Consider the following 6249-nt stretch of genomic DNA (forward strand, 5'->3'; position numbering starts at 1 on the left):
CTGATCAACTCCTGCATCTGTCCCATCAGTACTGGCCCACTGCTGGCAGTGCGGCTCAAGGCATCCTTGCTTTAGCGAGAGGACATTTCCCCTTACTCCTAGTTTGCTCCAACAGTGCATTCCTATCCACAACATGGATGCTTTCTTGGGAGGGCAGACCCCGCAAAAAAGGAAGAAAGAGGATTAAAAAAAAGCTTTTAAAAAGCTTTAAAAGAAAGAAAATCATCAGTAAACCCTGCTGGACACAGACACAGGTATTCCTCTTGGGCTTCCCACTCACTCAAGTGCCAGTGGTACACAAGGCGGGCTGAAGCACTTGGCAGGGGAATAGCAATAGTTAAAGCAAAATGAAAACAAAAAAGTGGAAGAAAGCAAAAATTGCAACATTTCCGCCTCTTTCTGTGTATGTTTCAGTGCGTTAATGGAAGCTCGTATTTTTTCCTCTGCCAAAATTGCAAATTGCCCCTTGTTGCAAGCTTTTCCCCATCATTGCCTTTCTCTCTCTGCCTTCATTTCCCCATCTGTAAAGCATGCAATGGATCTGACCTTCCTGGCAGGAGCAGCATGTCTGTATGGCATAGAGGGAAGCGTGGACACGTGTAAAGCACCACTGCGTGCTGTTGGTACAGCCCCTCGTTGGGGAGGTGAGCAGAGAGGCTCTGCGGCTGCTCAGGTTTGCTCTGCACAGCACTCCTGCAGGCACACTATGACAAAATTGCCTTTTGCCCTTTGCCAGAAAGCATGCTCTGCCCAGCAGCAGGGACCCGCTTTGGAGGAGACCTTTCCCAGCAGCCTTGACCCTTCCCTTTCTGTCTCTGTGGTCTCCATTTTAGCTCCTGCCAAGGCCAAATGCAGGAAGCTCTATGCACCTTGCCAGCTCCTTCTCCCAGGAAAAGTCCTGGTCCCTTGCTGCTGGATCTCCTGACAGTGGAAGTCTTTGTGTAGACGTACGGGGTTCATGCCTGAGCCAGGAGGGACTCCATGCTCTCCTTCCTGCCTTTTAAAGCTGGCTCTGGATGTCCAGGCAGGAGCAAGCCAGGCTGGCCATGCATCCCATCCTCCATCCTTCCTGGCCCCGGGGGCAGTCTGAGGGGAAGGGTTGCTCCGGGGGTTCACAAATGGCTCAGCTTCATCTCCCAGTGTCTCCCTGGCCGATCCAGTTGGTTATCCTTGAAAGCCCTTGCAGCTGCCGAGTCTTTCATTTGCTCTGGAGCCAGGATAACTGGTGTGCTCCAGGACCAAAATAGTTTAAGACAACTGCATCCTGTCCACCTAAAAGTCACCCCACAGGTTCTTGTGGACAGCCCCCAGCAGCTGGTTGGTGTTTACACACGCCGTTTAACAGCTGTATTTCGGAAAGGGAGAAGGGACTCCTGTAACGTGTACAGTTGTCTCAACTGCCTTGGAAAGAAACAGCATGCTGTCTGTCCTGGCTTGACTGAAAATGCCCTCAGCCAGTGCTAACTGTGCCAAAACCATAATTACCTTGTCTTCCTTGTTCTTCTGGGATAACCGAGAGCTGTTTATTATAGGCGATAATAGCAGTGCTTCTTCTTTCCCTAACAAGCTCATGTGAGCTGCTTCTGATGTCGCCATTTCTTGAATCCATAAGTGCCAGCGAAAGAAATCCCCTATATGCTCCATAATTGCATACTAACCAGTGGGCCCAGAGGCGGTATATTCTGCCTGCTTTGAGGCCAATGGGCTTTTGGCTACAGCATCACCTGGTGTTCAGAGGTATTGGAAGAAGGTGCACACCGCCACCAGAAAACTGATTGTAGTGGTGTGGTCTTCAGTTTCGAAAGCTGCAGTGCCTTTCTGCGTAAGCAACCCCACACAGTCAGTAGATCAGTGCATCCTCATTATTCACCCTGCAAAAAATACAAAGCGTCTGCAAAATTTGGCCAAGCGCATACAAAGGATTTGCACAAGTTCCGGTAGCACTCTGGGTACCCCCACAGAGTTGATGTGGTGAGTCTGGCAGGGTTGAATGTCCACCCACTAGGTTAGATTTTCTGCTCAGTGACCAGCATTAAGTTTTGACTTTAATTAATCTATGCACAAGAAGACAAAAAAAAAAAGAAAGCCTTTGCATCATGGGCACTTTTTTTTCTCTCTAATCACTGTGATCTAGCATTCACCTTCCTCCTCTCCCAGCTCCTGGGGAAAGAACCTTTATATCAAACAGCCAGGTCAGCACAAAGATGTGTTTGCCACGTCAGTAAATAGCAGTGACAGATGAAGCTGCAAAGAGGCTGAACTTCTGTTTTCATGACTAGAGAGTTCAAACAAACACAGGTAAAGAAAAGTACGACCCCTCTGCTTCCACCATCACCCCCAACATCAAAGGCCCTGCAGACTCAAGAGACCGACACAGACATCTGTGGGTAGGAACATCCTTTTTGCCTCTACGCCATGAAGGGGTAAGTCATGAAGGAGACTGATTCATGAAGAAGACTTCCCTGACACACAGTCTTTGCAGAAAGAACAAGCCCCTCGGTCCTGGGTTGTGTGGAGGACCGCAATACAGTAAATGAGCCACAGATAGATAGTCACTTATGAGTAACCTGCATTAATACATGAAGAAGGGCACGTAGACCTGTTTGTCCATGCTGCTTAACTGCTAGCTCACTCTGTGGGTCTGTTTTGGACTGCTCCAGCTCTCCCCAAAACAAGTCTGCTCAGAAAAGGCCTAATCCTGCACAGTGGAAAAGTGAGCGAGCAAGTGCTGCACAGGGTCAGTCTGGGGCGCTTTTTTTTGACTAGCAGAATGTGAGTGCCACAGGGGCTTAGGTGCTTTCATCAGCTGAAATTGGTGAACAACTACACAGTTTTCAGGATCTGGCCCCTAGGATCTGATGCACAGCCCAGAGAGCATGCATGCTGATTCAGTGGGCCCGGGACAAACAATGCTGTCTTCCCCCTCTGCACATGAGGCATTTTTAGTGTCTACATTGTGTTAAACAGTGAAAATGAATGCTTCCCTAATAATTGCTCTCAGGAAGAAGTAATGTTATAGTCAAGGCGTCCTGCAGAAACACCATGAGTCAGAGGAGAGGTAATTCCAAGACAATCTTGCTGTTAGCTGGGGTCCAAGCTACAAAGTTTTTGCACAGCTCTGAGCAAAAAGATCCCAGTAGGACTGTAATTTTGAGTCTATAATCTTTTGTTTTCCCTTTTTCCTATGAAGATGTGCCTTCTCTGAGCCCCAGGCCAGGCTTATTGCATTGCCTGTATTTATAGAGGTAGAAGTAGTCTTTGAATACATGGCTTGCATCATTGGCCACAGACTTTGATCCTTCTGCTCCCATTTCCTCTGTGGCAAGAGCCCAATCTCTTTCCTTCTGTCACCACTCTGCAGGGCTCAGTCCTTTTGCCACTGCCCTGAACAGCACTGCAATGTTTTCAACAGCTCCTCAGGAATCCAGTGACCCGGCTGCAGATGGAAATGCCCAAAATATTCCAGTACATACGTGTTAATAACATCCAAACATTATTGAGCAATAAAATGCAGTGGGGCTAGTGCAATACTCCTGCAGGACTGCAGAGCCCTATCTGGGGGGTAGGCATGTGAAATGGCCAGCTCTCTACACCATGCAAGCTTCTCTAATGGGTTGGACATGTCAGACAGATGAGCTGGGCACCGAGCCTCATGCATTTAATCTGTCTCTCGGATCAGAAACTTCCTGTGCCAGGGGTTGTGTCTCATAGGCAAATAGTTAAGCACGCCGTTGGCTTTTTGTAAATACCACATTAACAACTGGCATTTTCAGTGGCCAGAACTTCAAAAACACAAGCCAAGGAACTGGAGTTGTCTGGGCATAGGGTGGGGCATAGTGGAGATGCACAGTGACAGGACAAGAGGCAACAGAAATGGGTTGCAGAAGAGAAATTCTTATTAGGTACTAGAAAAATTTCTTTCCCTGTGAGGGTGGTCACGCACTGGAGAAGGCTGACCAGAGACACTGTGTAATCTGCAGCCTTGGAGATGCTCAGAGCTCAGCTGGATGAGTCCCTGAGTCGCTTGATCTATGTTGGCCATTTTGAGCAAGGGCTGGGACCAGATGTCATCCAAGGTCCTGCCTGACCTGCACAAGTCAGTGGGTTTATGACTCTGTGGCCAGTGCTGGCCAAGTCACAGTGATTCAAGAAGGTGCCCTGAGGATGGAGACTGAGCTAAATTCTCCTCTGCTTTATAACTGTTAAATGAGAAGATGCAAAAATCCTCTTGCTCACCTCAGGGACCGTGGGGAGCTACTCTGCATATAGGGACCTGCAAGATTGTGTCTGCTGTTGCTTGTCGCTAAGCTACAACTTTATTAAGTCAGGCTTTCTCTTCTGGCTGACAGCTTATTCACAAGAAACACGGTTCCATTCAGCCATGGAGCATGCAGTTCCTGTTCAGCAGCTGACATTTCAGGAGGGATCACAAAGCCACGAGGACCCAGCAGCAGCATTTTGCGGTCAGGGCACAGAGCTGAGCTGTGGGAAACACGTCTGCCTCTTTCAGACCAAGCAGTGGAAGCAGGATGTCCCACCACACAAGGAAGTCTCTTAACTCCCAGGTCATCCTCTCTTTGGCTCCTGGCTATTTAAAGAGCCTGTGGAAAGTGGAACAACTCCATCAGGAGGGACTGAGAGCAACCCACCTCCAGAGAGAGCAGAGACGTGGTCAGGACACTGTGGAGGAGGCTGGAGACATGGGTTTCCCTTGAGGGTTGAAGGAGTTGGGGCTGTGTTGCCCACATCCTGTGCAAGAGCCCTCAGCCCGGGGACACGCAGGCACCGGCACCCCACATGTCCTGCACTCTGTCCTGCTGCTGCTGCTGCGAGGAGCACCCACAGCAGGAGGACGACCTGGGGGTGTTTGCTGGGGATCAGACGAGGGGCTCCATTCGTGCAAAAATTATTGCTCTATTTTGCTGCCAGAAGCACAAACCAAATGGTCCCCCCAGCAGGCAGGGAGCAGGGGCACATCGATGCCCGACACACCTTAGCCAGAGAGCAAACAAGAGAGTGGGAGGTGAGCGGGATTTATGACTGCCACCCTTGAAGCTTTCAGCAAGTCTTACTCCACATAGTAGGTAGTTTTCTTTGAATGAATTGCAACACCATAACAACCTCTTGCACTCACTAACTGGGGGGGGAGGGTGTGTGCGGGGAGTGCTTGTGCATTTCAAAATAAAAATCAAGAATTAAACTAGTGAGAATTATTAAAAAAAAAAAAGGAAGATGTAGAAGAAAAGCAGTAATATGAGAACTGAGCACAAGCATTTTCACAGGAACTGTCTGCTTTTTCCCTTTGGGCCAGTGTATTTGCCCAGCACATAAACAACATGTCTCACACAACTCACAAGGAAATCTGACTGGCAGCACAGGCTTCCTGGGTGGGAAGATATTTTTGTCCTAAGGCCCAAAAGAGGAACAAACAATGTTGAGCAGAGAGCATAGGTGAAACGCAAGGCGAAGGAAGCCAGCTCCAGGGCAGGCTGGGGAAGATAGACATTCTGCTCAGCGGGTGAAAGCAAGACCCATCATGGTCAGAGGGAGCAGCCTGGAGAGATGGGAAGAAGGAGCCAGAGATGGGGAGAGTGGAAGAAGAGATGAGCCTGTGGTGGTCCCATGAGGAGGGGAAGAGTAGGAGGAACGTTCAGCTGACTTGTGGGCAGAGGCTGCTCAGCCTAGAGTTTTAAATGTCAGAATGAAGAGCTTGACCAAACGTGGAAGGGAAGGGAGTGGGATGGCAGTGGAGGGAAGGGGTAGCCCCACAGGTAGGGAGGGCACTGGCATGGCTGAGCGTTGCAGAGGGACCTGCTGTGCCCAGCACAGAGTGAGTGCAGAGCAAGAGGGGAGGAGAGGCAGCACAGTGCTCCCAGGGCGGTGGGAGATGTGACATCCCCAAGTGGTGCTGGGTGCTGTGGTGGTGGGAACAGACGATCCTTTCAGGGACCTCTGCAGTAAACAGGAAGGAAGAGCTAAAGCTGCAGCCAGAGAGCCGCTTGGTTTTGAGGGAGATCTCCTGTCTTAAAAAGACCCGAGGCATGCCTGCAGCTGAACGGCCGGGCCTGAGGGAAATGCAGCCTATGGATGGAGGGGAGAGTGTGCTGGCTCCTCACAGGCAGGCCTGCACCAGGGAGCATCACGGTAGAGTGATGTGGAGGAGTGTGGGTGCAGCTCCTCTCCCTAATGACAGCTTCACCCCATCTGTCGTGTTGGCACCTTCTCCATGCTCAGATCCCGCCATCAAAA

Source organism: Nyctibius grandis, chromosome 2, assembly GCF_013368605.1.
Source record: "Nyctibius grandis isolate bNycGra1 chromosome 2, bNycGra1.pri, whole genome shotgun sequence".
NCBI classification, from domain to species: domain Eukaryota; kingdom Metazoa; phylum Chordata; class Aves; order Nyctibiiformes; family Nyctibiidae; genus Nyctibius; species Nyctibius grandis.